Here is a 16,697-nt window from a genome sequence, read left to right as displayed (position 1 = left end):
ATTCCCTGACTCAGACTAAGAACTCCAGGTGGAAGCAACCTGGCAGAGACACTCATGCTCGCACTCTTCAAGTCAATCACTTACAAAATAATACTATCCACTGTATAATCCACCACTGAACTTCACTGAAACCAACTTAGTCATCAACTAAGTCATCAACTTGGCTCCAGGCAGCCAAGTTCCGAACCACTATGACTGTCACAGCACACACATTCACCCATTTCAAATTTCTCAACTGTTCATCCAAATCTGCACATCTTAACATCCTTCTAAATAGCCTTGAAGACCAGGGTGAAGAACTAACTATAATTACAGCAGCCCTACCAGGCATGGCTAATGCCAGGAGCTGTAGTTCAGGATTATCACAAAGGCCATGAGTTCCCCACTCATAAGTTTGTCAATGATTAGTTTACACTTGGTTTTGGTTTGTTTAAACCACAGCTTAAATGATTTCTTTTTGATAAACCCAAACTGATTAATTTTGACTCATTGTGATGCTTGGACCCAAACAAACCTTCAGATGGCTTAGTACAATGTGTGAACACAGACTGCATCTTTCAAAGTGGTGGCGAGGAAGGCTGGAGCTTTCACATGGGGGACGGACTCCTGAAATGACCCCAAGGGTAAGGTGCAAAAAGCGGTCGAACCAGGGGAAAACCTTGCTCTTCTCAGGCAAAAGGGTTAATTTCTCACCAAGCGCAGCTGCACCTGGGCTCCAGGTAAAGTAGTTTTTATCTGATTCTTTTCTATCGCCCCTGTCATGCCCAATGGGCAGTGATGAATGACCTGGCAACCTCTGCTTCATTCAGCTACTCCCATCCTATTTCATCGAAGCTAAATGAGAACAAATGATGTACTTGCTCTTTCCTGTAGGCCTTGCAAAGAGATCAAGCTTTAACCACAGCCTTCCCGGGCAGGTTTTCAGCTCATTTGTGCATCAGGGGAAGCACCTCTCTTCGCTCGGCCAAGGGCAAGGTGGCCACCCCAGGAGGGCTCAGTGCATAGTGGTGGCAGCTTTCTGCAATAAGGGTACAGTGCTCAATTTAAGGAATCTGCAAGTGGCCAGACCACTGCAGAAGAATATGCTACTCCAGGAAGCCAAGAACCAAACCAAAAGCAAGCTTGCTTGGAGAAACCGGCTAAGCAAAAAATAACAGATTAGTTCATCAAGTGCTGTGTTTTGCCACGTGAACAACTCTTTCCACAAAGGAGAATCTGGAGTACTGAAGCCCCAAGAAAGTTTTTAACATGAAAATAATCCTCCTCCTTTGTTCACCAAATACTCTGTGCTGGCCAGTATCCGAAGCTGAAGCCCGCAACATGGGTAAGTTGGAGACAGTACCTATAGTGTTCAGGGAGGGGAAAAAATGCACTTGGTTGTAGAGGACTGGTTTTCCTCTGGAGTTAGAGGAGTGGCACTACTTTCCTTGCCACAGCAGATGGCAGCATCTGACTGACCTTAGTTAAATGAAAAAGCTAAACAAAGCCAGACCTAGTTAGAATTTGGATGGGAGGCCACCAGGAAATCCCAGAGCCCATGGCTATACTGAAAAACATCCCGAATGAAGGCCAGGGCAGGCCATTTTTGTACTGTTTCCTTGGGGAAGAGAAGTGGCCTCACTCCAAGATTCAGAATAACCAGAGAAGACATTGATACCTTGGACTTCAGGAAGGCAGGTCTTAATGCCCTGAGGCGAGCAGCATATCAAGACTCAAAATCCTAAAAGACAAGTTCAGGTGGTAAGAGAAAGCCTGAAAAATATGATCCTGAAAGCATAGCCCCCAACAACCCCAGTGAGACAGAAACATGAGAAAAGCATTAACAGCCTGCGTGAATAAAAATCAGGTTCATCGACAATCTGAGAAAGAGGCTGAGTGAAAACAGCAGCTCGTCTCGTGTCAGAAATGCAGGAACTGGAAGGGAGATAATTGTTAATCTAAATTTTAAAAAATTAAAAACTTTAATAAATATATAGATTTATATAATTCTTGCCCAGTGCCAGGCGACGTTGATGGCAAAGGTATTTCCGACCAACAAGTCATTCTGTGTGCATGTCAGTCCCAAGGGGCACTGCAAAAGATGGATAATTGTTTGAATAGCGCCACATTCACAATAAATATCCTTGTCCTCAGGAAGAACCCCTCATTTTTCCATTTGATCTTTAGTTCTACCCAAACCAGTGCGGAGCCTATTTAAACATCTCCAAACCGTCCACTCCTCCTCCGAACTCCAGGCAACTCCTCAAGCGGTTCTATTCAATCGTAAAGATGTTTTGCTTGGGATTTCCCTCTTTTTAATCATTCTGCTTGAGGTGTGGTACTGTACACCAGTATGAACTGGTGGTGGAGTCAGTGGGGATGGAGTCAAGGAAGACAAAGCTCAGAAGGAGATGGCGCTGTCAAGGAGTGCAAAATTTAGCTAAGTTTTTGGGGAGGGGTGGGGTGGGGAGGTTGCCCAGAGTAAAAGAAGAGGGAGGGAGGGAGGCCTTTGGTCTCTTGCCCTGGAAAGGAGGGTCAGGAATACAGATAGTCCTTGACTTACCTCCATTCGTTCAGCGACTGTTCAAAGTTATGGTGGCGCTGAAAAAACGTGCATACGCCCAGTCCTCAAACTTCCAGCTGTTACAGCACACCTGGGGTCATTGTAAGGCAGACCCTCAGGTGCCCAGCTTGCCATTACAACACTGCAGGGAGGTCATGTGATTGCCATTTGTGACCTTCCCTGCCAGCTTTTCACAAGTAAAGTCAATGGGGGAGCCGATAGGGAAGATTGCAAGTCTCTTCGGTAAGTTGCTCCTGCTGCTTTTTTCCGGCCCGCAGCACCCCCTTTCCCATGCTCGGCCTCCGCCAGTCCTCCCAAGGCTTCCTCCAGCCTCCCCCGACCTGCACACAGCCTCTGCTGGCCTTCCCAAGGCCTCCCCCACCCCCAACAGCATCCCTGTGCTCCTTACCTGGGACTCCTGCCTCTTCCCACTTAACAACCCACAACGTGTGTCCTGGGCTTACTATGGCAATTGGGACTGCTGGGATTGTCATTGCTAAGCAATGCAGTCATTGCAACTTTACGACCATGTTGCTTAGCGATGGCAATCCCAGTGCCAATTGCTGTCATAACCTGAGGACTACCTGTAATGCGGAATAGGGAGAGACTGGAAATGCTTCAGTGGTATTCTTTTCAAAGAACTAATTGTTCTATTCTAATTAAATTTCTTCACCCATCAAGACCCACTTGGTTCTGTAGAAGTTAATATAAGCCAGACACAGTCAGATGATGCTGAATGAAGGTTCCTGGTATTGCCACTGCCGTGATGGCTCCACCTTTCCTGAACTGCTGTGGAATTAAAGGTGGGGGGGGAGCTTGGGGGGGGACAACGTCCTCTCCATTTTCTGCTCACTCATTCCCTGGATGATAAAGGGACCTAGGCCTGGAGGAACTTGTACCCTAAGCTTCTCTGCCCCCCAATTTTTTGCAGCAAAATCTGATGGCTGCACCTTGCCTTGAAAAGTTGTTCCTTATCATCTCCTGGATTTTTTAATGCGAGCTACAATCTGGCTGGGCCCTCCTTACCAATGTGTTTTAATTAATTATGCCTTGAATTACATTTTAGATTAGTTTTTATGGAATTGTGAGGTATGAATCTCTTCTCTGAAATTAGCTCCTGCCTGAAAAAGATCATTGTTTGACTTTGAAAGAACAAAGAAGAGGGTGATCATTCTAGTGTTTGGCCACTAGATGACAGCCAAGTCCAAACTAGCATTTGGTGATCACATTAGGTATCCCCTTTTAAAAAAGGTCCCTGTGAGTACTTTCTCAACATACTGTTTGGAGTGTTTGCCATGGAGAAGATACCCATCTAAAAAATAAGAATAAATAAGAGGCATGTTAGCCAGGGAGAGGCCAAGAACTAGGCTAAGATGTGCTGATCCTGAATCTCATACCTGAATTCTCTTTACAATTGAACACTCAATTTTTTCAGGGAGTTGAAAGGAAGACTGAAGGAAATGGTGTAAATGTGTGATACATGCAATGATTTGTATATATTTATCTATTAATAATTGTATGCATCTAAAAGTCTATCTGATTTTGGCTTGGACTGAAGATATTTAATGCGATGTTTGCAAAATGCACTTTTTAAAGTGGGGAATACGGGAGGCAGAAGGGAAGGGAGGGTAATCACCTTACTAACTTTTCTTCTGCTGCTGCCATTCTCCTCTCATTCTGGCTTTTGGAAGAATGAGTCTTGAGGATGTGGCAGCATTGGCAGCAGAGACTCACGTTCCTGTGACAACCACAACCATCCTAGAATTACCCACATGGAAGAAAAGCCCAGCAATCTCTTCTGTATCTTGTCATGCAAACCCAGTGGAGAGTCATAACAAAACAAAATGTAATATAGCGCTGGAAGAAGACACTCAACAAGCTACTGGGGAAGAGGCAAAGACTCATCAAAGTAAACCTGGCACTTATAATGTGGTTGGAGCAAAGCTCTCTGGTTGCCTGACTGCTGATGTAGCTGCACCTGAAATAAGGGTCAGAAGCTGTTAAGATGCCCTACATGTATACAAGGCAAAGCTTCTAACTGGTAACATCAATAATTTCATCCCTGACAGAGAAGAAATAAAAATAGTTGACAATTTCAATTTGCTTGGATCAATAATCAGTAATGAAACTACAAGCAGCCCAGAAATCAAACTATTAACCACCCTTACAAAAACAGCTATGAAGAACCAAGAAAAAATCAGAGTGCAAAGATGTTTCCTTGGGTACAAAGATCCAGGTTGTTGAGACCATGGTCTTTTCAGAAAGTTGGACAGTGAAGAAACAAGGTTCATGTACGAAAATAGATGCTTTTGAATTATGGCCCTTTGGCAAAGGATACTCCAGATACCATGGACTACCCATTGAACAAATCAAGTGACAAGACTATGGCTTTCATATTTTGGACACCCCATGTGAAGAGAAAGGTCCTTAAAGAAAGATATTGTACTTCAGGACAACTAACCACAGGGTTGACATTAATTGATGTTGACTTGGCAGCAGCTGACCACTACCACCAGATTTCTGGCTGACCACTAGTTGGCAGATAGTGGTTAACATTTTTTGTATCTTGTTGGTGACATCCAGTGGTTCTCTCCAGAGTTTGCAGCTTGGAACTGATAGCCCTAATGGAAAATGTCAGGGTGTTCTGGTAGTGTACCTGTATGAGGGCAGAATGGTTGGTATTGCTCTGGATTGGTCAGTCTTCAATATGGCACTGTTAGGGTTGTCAGAATAAGCTGTGACAAGTAGATGTATATTGTGCATTTTAGTCCCTTGGTATTTCAACTATGAGGGCAGAGGAAGTTAAAGTAGAAACCAGGAGACTATGAGTTCTGGTCCCACCTTAGGCATGAAAGCCAGCTGGGTGACTTTGGGCCAGTCATTCTCGCTCAGTCCAACTCACCTTACAGGGTTGTTGGTGTGGGGAAAATAGGAAGAGGAAGGAGTATTAGGTATGTTCGCTGCCTTGAGTTATTTATAAAAATAATAAAGGCGGGATAAAAAAAATCTAAAAAAAGAAAAAACACAGAGAAGATATGAAGGATTCAGATTTTTTTGAGGTGCCATAATTTTCTTGTAGAAGTTTTTCTTTTTTAGTCCAAAGGTTGATAGATTAGAAATCCCATTATCCTCAACAACAGACCATGCTGGTTTGGAGCTGCAAGGTACAGAGGTTGGATTCACACATTATGGTTAGTTGGTTATGGTGTGGCTTGTTGCATGAGCTGAGTCATTGTAGATTATAAACTACAGTGTATAGCTTAATATTATGTTTAAACCAGGCCTCTATGCCTTGTTGAATAAACTATGATTAAAATGCAGCCGATCAATAATCTGTGACAATGGCAAGCACTGGAATTTTCTAGGTCTAGACCAGTGTTTTTCAAACTTGGCAGGTTTAAGATGTATGGACTTCAACTCTGGTTGGGGAACTCTGGGAGTTGAAGTCCACACATCTGAAAGTTGCCAAGTTTGAAAAATATTGGTCTAGAACTAATCAGAACGACACTTTGTGGATCTGCCTTTTAGCCCTGAAGTTAAGAATCCCTGCTAGTAAAAGTCTAAGAATGAATGCAGCGTGTGTTTTTGCTGCTTTAATCTCCTCCTTGGAGTAATATTATCGGTTAGTTGGCTGTAGAGCTGATCTGTCTTGTGGTGGTACAGGGAACCTTTGAAGCCACTTGCCTGCAGTGGTGGGCTTTTCAACCCTTTTGAAGATGAGGCATGTGGGCCTAGTAGCTTTCTCAGAGATTTGCATCAGCAGCTTTCCCATATGGCTGCAGAGGAAATGGCTGTGTGGCCCTTTGGAGTCCATGGAGGCCTCAACACCTCATCAGGGTGGCTTCGGGGTTCTCCAGATCAGTCCCTTCTTTTAGGAGCCTCAGAGCAAGACATTCAATGGCAAATCTGTCTGCAAAGAGGGTTCAGGGCAGGCCTCTGGAGTCTGGGGGACTGGGCCGTCATAACAGCTCTTGCCTCAAAGGTGGGGTGGTGGAGAGCCTCAGGGCTTCATAACAAGGAGTGCTTCTGACAGGCACGCGCTCCAGACAGTTGAAAGAAATCAGCAACTGCTCCTCCACCCCTCAAAAGAGCTTTGGGCCATTCCAAATGTTGTCCATTTGGTTGGGCAGGAAAATGGCAGGCTGGGGGCTGGCCCTGATCCACCACTCAGCAGCCTGACTGGCCTTCCACCCCCAAGTACTTGCGCTACAGTAAGTCTTTAAGGTGCCGCTAGGCTTTTTTGAATAAATATAGTAACTTCAAGCATTTTTTTAAGAAAAGATTTCTGCTATTTCTTGACATTTCTGTGGTGTTTCTAAATTGCAAAGCTGCATGGAAAAGACACTTTTCTTACTTAATTAGAGGCAACTCTCTTCATATGTTCCAGGGATGAATTTGAGACCTAGTATTAAAAATATCCAATTCAAAATGCAAAGGCTTGGCTGAAATTAAGCGCCATGGGTGGTTCATTGCACCATGACTTTTAACCCTTCTAATGCTCCTTTGCCAAGATCCTTGGGCATTTTATTTATTTATTTGTTTATATTTATTTATTAAATTTGTATGCCGCCCATCTCCCCCAGAGAGCCCGGCAGATGTACTTCAAGAATGCTTCAGTTGCAAGGTGATGTACCCCAAGTGAGCTTATTTCAAACTCAGTGATTATAATTAAGATCTGGCATTCTCTTTAGCTCTTTCACTAGATCTACCTGAGCATGTTCCGTTTTCTTGTTTAGGCCATCACGAAGTCCAAGAATGAATGAGTGACTAAAGAAATAACATTTGTGTTAATTCCTCCCAAAATACAAAACTGGTTAGGCGCTTTTCCTCCATGTGATGTCCCTGGAGGCATTTGCATTACAATACCCAACAGTCCTGTTGATGGACTGTTCTGGGAGTTGTACTGCAGCCCCAACGAATTTGGAAGCTGGGAAAGGGAATTAAGAGTGCATCAAGGCGAAGACCATTCCCATAATGGGCCACATTTTCCTGCACAATTTCATAATAAATTTATCTGCCCGAACAGCAGGGTCAGGTTTAGTGCAGTGTTATAATTAAAATAATGTTAAAACATTTTGGAAGATTAATTCCAGCCTACAATTAAAATTAATGCTACTTTAAACAATTACGTGAAAGAATTAGCAGTTGGTTCTGAGAGGTCCTTGACTAAAATGATCTCTCTGGAAAATTACACAGACAGTCTAATCCCTAACCCTGTTTATTTAGAAATAAGAACTTTTTATTTCAATGGGACTTATTCATGTGTAAAAATTAATAGGATTGCAGCTGTAGGTTTAATTCATCATTCCCCAACCTGGTGCTCTTCAGATATGTTGAATTTCAAGTTTTTCATTCACCTTTTAAGGAGTCTGATGGAGAAGGAGCTGGCTGCAAGCTAGGCTTTTTAAATGTGAGAATGAATTCAAGTAGTTCAGATTACTTTATTTGATCTATTTATTAATATAATTAAGAAAAAAATAGGATTACCACCTTAACCAGAAGTGCTACATTTAAATAAGCGCATTGTGAATTCATGATAGGCTCATCATAAGGGTGTTGCTCTTAATATAATGTCTATGTGCCTTGGAGACATTTTTTTCTTTAAACAGCATTCAGTATGTAACACTGATCTTTTTTTAAAGTTTGAAACAAAAATGAAGCTGTTGGTTGTTTGAATCTTGTTTGAGGTTGAATGAAAGGCGGAGTATCGGCCTCTGGAAATATTCCAATTTTTAATAGAATGTAAATTAGACCCTGAAAATTTGGCAAGAAGGCAAGGGTTGGATGTACAGTGACAAATGAAATGTGGTTTTTGAAGATAATAATCTCTGTTGAATGGAGAAATAATTTGCAGACATACTCCAGACTCCTTTATATTCTAATAGGAGACCAAGTGTGTGAAACAAGTGTTGAATATAGATTGGGAATTTGGTAATACAATTACTTTATCTTTCACAGAACAAGCAGTATCAGTGTTAATTAATGTAACTAACACTATCCTACAGCTGAGCTGTATTTATTTCAATCCTGTTTTCTCACTCTGTGTGTAGATCTGAAATACTTCAAATGTGCTTCACTACCCCACTTCTAACTTTGATTCAGTACAGATGAATTGAATTAAACTTGATTGTGCAGTTGTTCTCTATAGGGCCCATGTGTCAATCCAAGGAAAGAAAAATCTCTAGATAGTGTAGTCCTCAATGGGCAAAAGTTGTTAATTGAATAAAATATACCTTAAGTGGTTCTCTCATTCTCTGCTGTGCGCTTAACAAAAAGGAGAAAGTTTCAAAAACAGTGTGCTGCAAAAGAAGATTCCTGTTTGCTTCAAGAGATGCCAAGACTACAGTCACTCTTAAATAAAAGAAAAAGGAGTAGATTTAACTGATTATGTCTTATCCCAGTGTCCCATACATTGGACAAGATCTTACTGGTTGATCATAGTAAGAGCATGTGACCTCAAACCATGCTTCTTGCTTATAGTTACTATTTACAAGACATAATTACCCATCTAACTCATGCAGAATTTGTGATGACCATTCATTGTTGTGCTTGAGATGTTAATAGCTTGCTTTAAATCTCTCTGGAATCAGCCATTTTCCCTTCCCAGTGATGGAATTTAGGTTGACTTCCAGGTGAACTTTTAATCATAAATGATACAACTAAGATCATTAGCTGGTTTTTCTGGAGAATTCTTTCTCACCATAACCCATTTAATGGTTTCCTTTCTGCAAGCCCAGGAGATGGAACTGAGAGAGCAGGACAGAGATTATAGTATTTTACCTGTTAAGTAGCTGTTTTTCTTACCAGTAAACGTTGCTAACACACACTGAGATAATGCACCTTATCTGGTTTAAAAGGTAAGGCCATATACTCCTTGATCTTAGGAAAAAGATATGGAACTGATTTTATTAGCTTGACATAAGTTGTTGTAGGCATCATCTACAACAGAATTACTGTGCGGGAAAGCTGTTTCAGCTTTATAATTAGGTCAGCCAACCCCAACCTGATGCCCTCCAGCTGTGTGAGCTACAGTTGTCTTCATTCTCCATAGCACGAGAGCTATACTTCAAAATATCATAAGGGCAGCTGGTTAGGCAAGGCAATTGATTGATAGCCGTCATGAATTACTCTTAGTAAAGTTACTACTTTTTGTGCAAAAGGTTGGAGTTTAATCCCAGAGTTCAGTTTTGGATTTCCAGGCTTGAAATAGCATCTGCCAAGAGGGTTTTATGTGTATGTGTCTAAAAAAAGGAGCCCAAACTTGCAATGGAATTCCTGCCTCTCTAAATGTGAGTTGCATACACAACACATAAAAGAGTAGCAGGACTTTGTGCAATCACAGCCACCATATTGACTTTTTTGACCCCACTGCAGATGTCCCCTAGGTTCTGAAGCAGATAAAACTGGGCTAAAGAGTCCAAAGGATTGGCAATGTGAAGCAACTCCTCTGACAGCATTTTTTCCTCACCTGAAGGTAGAATGAATCAGACATAGCTGGTCATGGCGGTTACACTCATTTGGCTTTCAGTACTTATAAATACACATAGTCCTTGCTTAACGACCCTTTGTTTAGTGACTGTTCAAAGTTATGACCACACTAAAAAAAGTGACTTATGACCAGTGCCCGAAGTTACAACCATCCCAGTGCCGCTATGATCACGATTGTGATCTGGGTGCTTCACAACCAGCTTGCACTTATGATGGTTGCAGCGTCCTGGGATCATGTGATCACCATTTGTGACCTCACCAGCTGGCTTCCGGCAAGCAAAATCAATGGGGAACCACGTGATTCACTTAACAATCATGTGATTCACTTAATGACTGCTGCAAAAATCGGGTCTAGTCATGTGATGATTCGCTTAATGACTGCATCGCTTAGCAACCTAAATTCTGGTCCCAATTGTGGTCGTTAAGCAAGGACTACCTGTAAGTTTTTGCAAGCCAGGAATATGACGACATGATGTTTAATGACATTTTCTGATATTTCCAAGTAGGGGCATTAATGTTAAGAAGGTTGCACTGCTGGTTGTTCACAAGCACACTGCACAGTCTTCTGTATTGGGATGGGCAACGGTTTGAGCTTCGAGGGCCACACCAGATGCCAGTGCAAGCTTTGGGGGCTGCAGCAGTACATACATACATTTATCTTTCCCCTGCTTCCATCTTTCACTGTCGCTATTTTTTGGTCTTCTAAGGTAGTGAGAAAACAGAATTTGATTTCTTCTACTAGGGGGAGAAAAGAAGGTGTTTGAGGCTACAGCAATACTGCCATGTTTTTGACCTCAAAATTGATATGCATAGCAATAAAAAAGGGGAAATAAAGGGGAAAAAAGGCTTGGAAATTATATTACAAATAGAACTATTCCAATAATTTTAACCATATTGATTGAACGACTTTGTTCCTTTGGTCAAAAAAGACCACTTCAAATGTTCATAAACAACACATATCAACAATCCATTGCTACAAATCCAATATAGATTTCTCCTTCCAGTATAATTGTTTTAGCCAACCCCAGTTCCCCCCAAAGTCACCGTTTTTGATGTCTTGATAGATTCCAGATGCCAGGGATGTAGCTAAGAAGGACCTATGCATCTTGAACATACTGCAAGTGATCCAAAGTCCTATTAATGGTCCTGCTGATGTCATCCCAAAATCCAACTCTAAGTCTAAGCCATTTGGGGAATAATCGCAGCCCCAGTTCCTATCACAACAGGGATTCCACAGGTTACCCACCCTTATTGCCATTGGGTGGGCACCCACACTGAGCCACCCGTGTATGGTATTCAGTCCTAAGCATCCTCACTCATGGGCCAAACCATGTGAATTAGTGCTCCGGCTCCTGAGCTCCAGCTCCAGCGTGATTGTAACCATCCCTTAGTGAATGTTCTCTGCGATATCCAATACACACAAACTAAACTTTTTTGGTATATTTACCTCATTTTAAGATCATAGGGAAGTAGTTTGATATTAATGCAGCTCTCAGTTGGTTTACTAGGAGAGAATATTTGAGGTCATTATTCCAAAGGCTACATAACTTATATCAATTTCATCAGCATGATTACTTCTTGAAAATAAATCTGCCTGGTGGAGCTCTCCGTACCAGGAGTAGGGCAGGGACTTGAGCAGGTCTGAGGAGCGAAGACCTTTCTCCCCAGCCACCCTTGGGCACTGATGAGTAGCCAGACATAACGCCTAAGGTTGACTTTTTCAGTGGAAGGACTAAGTGAATAAAACAGCTAACGTTGATGCTTTTGTTTCATGCAATGGATTCAAAAAAGAGACAAGGATTTGCCAAGCATCCTTTCTCCTTTCCTAATTTGGCAATTCTAAAGATGTGCTAACAATTATGTATCTGGCCAAGGGATCTGTAGTCCACAAAATCTTCTGCAATACTACTCCAGTATTATTAGTTTCTACAGTGTCACAAAACTTCTCCTTGCTTGTCCTGCAAGAGATTAACAGAGCTACCCTTCTGGAAACCTTCATGGCCAAAAGCTGACTGAGGCAACCCCCTTAGTTATGGCAGGGATCCCAGGTGCCATAGCCAGGCACATCTCCATCTACTTGTCTGCATCTATGCACTTATACACACCTTAGAACAATCTGTTTGTGTGTTTGCTCACACGCCCTCTACGGCGCTCGTGTGTTGCTGCCTCTGATGTGTACACCCCTTTGCTTTCTCAGCCCCCCATAACTTGTCCTATTTGCACTTCCAAGATTAGCTCCAGCAGCACAAATGTTCTTTAAAGCCTCTCTCTCACCTCTGTGCACTCTCCCTTTACAAGCTGTCATCAGAGTACTGAACTCACAAGCTTACGTTTGGCTTAATGAAGATTCTCACCATGGAATGGGAAGGGGGGGAGAGGGGGGACAGGGGAGGGGGTAGGTCAGGCCTGCCCCTCCGCTCCCCTCCCCAGGGATGATTTAATCAGCCAGCCGCTCATAGTTCTCTGCCCCTTGGCTCCTTCTCAGAGCCACTTTCCCAGCCTGGGAAGTTTAAATCTCCAGCTTCCCACCTCAACCAGTCTGGAGAGCTCATTAAGAACTGCAAAAGTGCCTCTCACCCACTGTCACACCATGACAGGGGCCAGGGCACAACGTCCAAACCTATTGGCTGCCCCAAATATGGAGCATGGGTGGAAAATGGGGGAGGAGGATTTATACAGAGGGTCTCAGGGAAGCTCAGCATGTTCTTCCCCATGCAGTTCTTCAGCCAACGTCTCTTTCTGCATTCTTAACATGTTGTCTGTGTGAACTTGCACACAAGGGCGAACATTTCTACACGGGCAAACAAGACTCCTGCACCACTGCACCCTCCTGATGCTGCATGTGGGAGTCTGTGTGCATCAGAGCAGAGGCTTGTTGGACAATAAGCGTCCAAGGCACACGTTGGGAGTGATGTCTGAGGTGATGAGGCTCTCGTGATGAATTCAGTGTGACGTATTTCCATTCTTGTGACTTTCTAGTCTGAGGAGGTTGGATGGGGAGGCGTGAAAGCCATCCCACAAAGCCAGGGCTATGAAGCCCTTTTACCAACACTGACAGCTTCTGAGCAGAGGAGAGGAGAATAACTGTGAGTGGCAGGGAAATGCAGAAAATGCTCAGAGAAGATGCTGCCTGCCCTATGGAGGCATTTTCAGCATTGGATCCTAGCTGTGTCTGTTAAGAGGAGGTTGGATGATGGGGTAATACGAGCCAAGATAAAATTCAGATGTGGTCTGCCTGCAAACTATACCCACTATGGCCCTGTTATATACAGGTAGTCCTTGTTTAGTGACTGCCTTGGAGAGCAACTGTTTGCAGTTACAACAGTGATGAAAAATAACTTTGAGACCAATCCTCACATTTACAACCTTCATAGATCTGCAAAGCAAAGGAAAGCTGAAGTAAGATGGTAAGCACAGCTGTGATTTCACTTAGTGACCATGTTGCTTAACAACTCAGTTGCCGGTCTCAATTGTTGTCACTAAATGAGGTCTACAGTATGTGTACGTGCTCTGTGAGTATACATCTCCATGTGCTTAGCCAGTTTCATATACCTCCGAAGGTGTACATCCTTGTAAAGTGGATGCTGAGATCTGGTTGATTATAGCAACCACCTGACTGCTCCTCACGAGCCTGAGTCCCATTTTTCCTTCCTTCCTTCTTGCCACCCAAAGTTACAGAAACAAGGCCGCCTTCTGCCATCCCTGGAGGGCAGGGGTGGGATGAGACGGGCCACAGCACCCAGATTGCAGGTCCCCGTTGGCTTGTGCTCTCCATTTAAAAACCAGTCTGTTTAGAGGAATTTAGCCCTATTGTAGGAGGTTTTTTAAAAAACAACAACTACTTGCTTGAAGTTTGATTTATTATTTTTAAAAAATAAAGTTGCTTTTTTCCTTAAAAAAAAGCCATCCTCCACTTAGAGCATGAAGTGTTACAGTCCTACCATTTTGTTACCTGTGAGTGCATTTGTGTGTGTTGAATTTGTATTGTGTTGAGGAAAAGAAAAGGGAATATAGGAACACACACACACACGCATGCACACACACACACAAATACTGTATATATATTTATTGACATGACTTTCTTAAAAAGGATAGCCCCAAACTTTTCAAAAAGAAACAACTGAGATTATCAAGAAGTGAAATTCTTTTTCTGAGTTCAGTTTTGCCTACACGGGCTAGGAAGTTTTCTGACACTGCTGAAAGTGGTTTCGAGATGCTTCTTTAAAGGAGTTACCCAGCGTGGCATGGGAAAAACAAATGTGTGTGTGTGTGTTTCAAATATATGTGTGTTCTCTACAGGGCCTAGTTCATGTGGGTGCAGCCCTATAAAATATGCACACGTTTCTGGGATGACATGCAAGTGAATGTGCTAAAGACGAAACATGAATCAAAAACAAAGTATTTTTATTAACTGATAAAACACAGATTCTGATAATCCAATGACATAGAACTGAGTGGGCCCAATAGGATTTACAGTATATTCTTGGCAGCAAAGCTGGGCTGTTGCTGAGGTTACACTGTGCCCTGGAGACACACTGGTAGGTTTCTTCTTCCTAGGGCAGTGTTTCTCAACCTTGGCTACTTGAAGATGTGTGGACTTCAACTCCCAGAATTCCCAAGCCAGCCATGCTGGCTGGGGAATTCTGGGAATTGAAGTCCATACATCTTCAAATTGCCAAGGTTGAGAAACACTGTCCTAGAGCATGCACTGAACACCATCCAAATTCTCCCTAGGTCTGGAAATGAAAGAGCAGGCAGGCAAGGGAGGTCTTGCCAAATAACAAGGCTGGAATGGGAACTGAACTGCAGCCCTCGGAGGCAGAGGGTTCTTCCTCTGTCCCCAGAAAGATGAGGAACGAAAGACAGAGCCTGGAGAAGAAAGCAAAAGGGGCTTTAATAGCTGAGAGAAGACTGAAATGGTGGTCCTTAATGTGCAAGACATGCTACGTGGGATAATAATATATGCACACTCATGTGTGTATTAGAATAAGTGTGGATGGATGGTGCACTTTTTAAGTAACAATGACACAGCCATGCCTCTCAAAATGGAACATCTTTTGCCACTTACTCCTTTGGGTGTGCAGTCTGTGTGTGCACGTGCATGGGCTCCCTTTCATAGCTTCCTTCCTCGTCTTCCAGCCTAGGCCATGTTCATCCTCAAACTCAAATACATAAATACATGGAAGCAATGTAAGTGCACATGCTTGTAGATAGCGCAAAGATGCCTGCATTTGTGAGCACTACCACAGGCGGGCACAAGTACATACACTTAACTGGGCTGGAAAAATATCAGAGCAGCAAGGAAACTCTCAAAATCTTTTTGACCTTTCCGATTTGAAAATGTAAAAGTGTTTCATGAGTCAGCATGGCTAATTCTGATCTTTGGCTCTGAGGCTACTGAATTTCTCTCCCCCCTCCAAATTCTGCATAAATATACCTGTACATAAACATAGTTATACAGTACATTTACAATTTCATTTGTATAGGCACACACATGTACAGCTATGCTATTTATGGGATCAAGCATCTCATCTGAACAACTTTTTGACAACAGCTTGTGGAGAGATGGTCTACAAAGATGTGAAAATATACAGGTGAAAGTGCACGTTTCATGTTTCAGTGCAGATGTGAAAAGCCACACTCTTATAAAAAGTTGTCAGTCTTGCTGTCCATAATGTAAACATGTGTGAATGAAGAATGCTTTTTGATTGCTGGGAGAGGAGGAGGAGCTCGTGGTGAAGCAAATTTAGAGCACTGACTGTCTTCCCCTCCTTGCCTGGGTCAAAGTTCTAGATGCCAAAGCAATGTAAAGGCAGCATGCGCTTGGATGCACAAGCTAAGGGATTACTAGGCATGCCTGTGGAGTAGGGGCAGGGATGGTCTGAAGTGATTGCACGGTTTTGGCTTGATGGGAATGTAGTTTTAATTGATAAGGCCCTTTTGGACTTAAGTCAGGATTACAATGCCAGTCTAAGACATCTTGTGCCTGAAGAACAGCCAACAGGATGTGTCCTCCACCAGTTAGACACTTAAGTCAGATCCAGCTCTCTTGCCTTCTCCCATCTCGCTTCCCCACTGTGCTACCTGAAGCAGGCTGCTTCGTTCTGCTGCAGGGCAGGGCTGCATCCCCATTTGTTGCTTCTGTCTGTTCCACCCCTATTAAAATGCATGGATATAGCATGACCTTGTTTGTAACTGGAAGTTGTTCTGGTACATATTTGACATGTGCTAGGGACATAGTTGGAGCAGGATTCTCTAGGTCTACAAATGAAAGAGTCAAATGCTAGGATGAACTTGTAGATGCTGTTGTTTTACTGACAAGTGTACATATCTGAAGTATGATTAGAGTGGTGTATTCTTTGGTGGGTAATATGGGCAGAAAGTGAAGTCAGAATGAGACATGTTGATGTCTGTTGGGCTGGCTGTGCTGTTTTTGAAGGACATGACAAGTACCATCCATCAACCCTTTGGCTGTCTCCAGGGTGGCAGCCATTGATGTGCCTGGCAATCTCTCTGGGACCATTTGCTGTTCCTCTTGTTCTGTAGTTCTTGTTTTGAATGCAAGGATCTGTGACTCAGGATGGTACAAGTCTCATTTCTGAGTTCAAAAGGACTACTGTGAGATAGTTATATGGAAAATGGAATAGACTCCACTTGTCTGACTTCT

Source organism: Python bivittatus, unplaced genomic scaffold, assembly GCF_059951505.1.
Source record: "Python bivittatus isolate LINGU-HERP-01145 unplaced genomic scaffold, Pbiv_v1 ctg000220_np1212, whole genome shotgun sequence".
NCBI classification, from domain to species: domain Eukaryota; kingdom Metazoa; phylum Chordata; class Lepidosauria; order Squamata; family Pythonidae; genus Python; species Python bivittatus.
The sequence above is the reverse complement of the archived record's forward strand: the minus strand, read 5'-3'. Positions refer to the sequence as shown.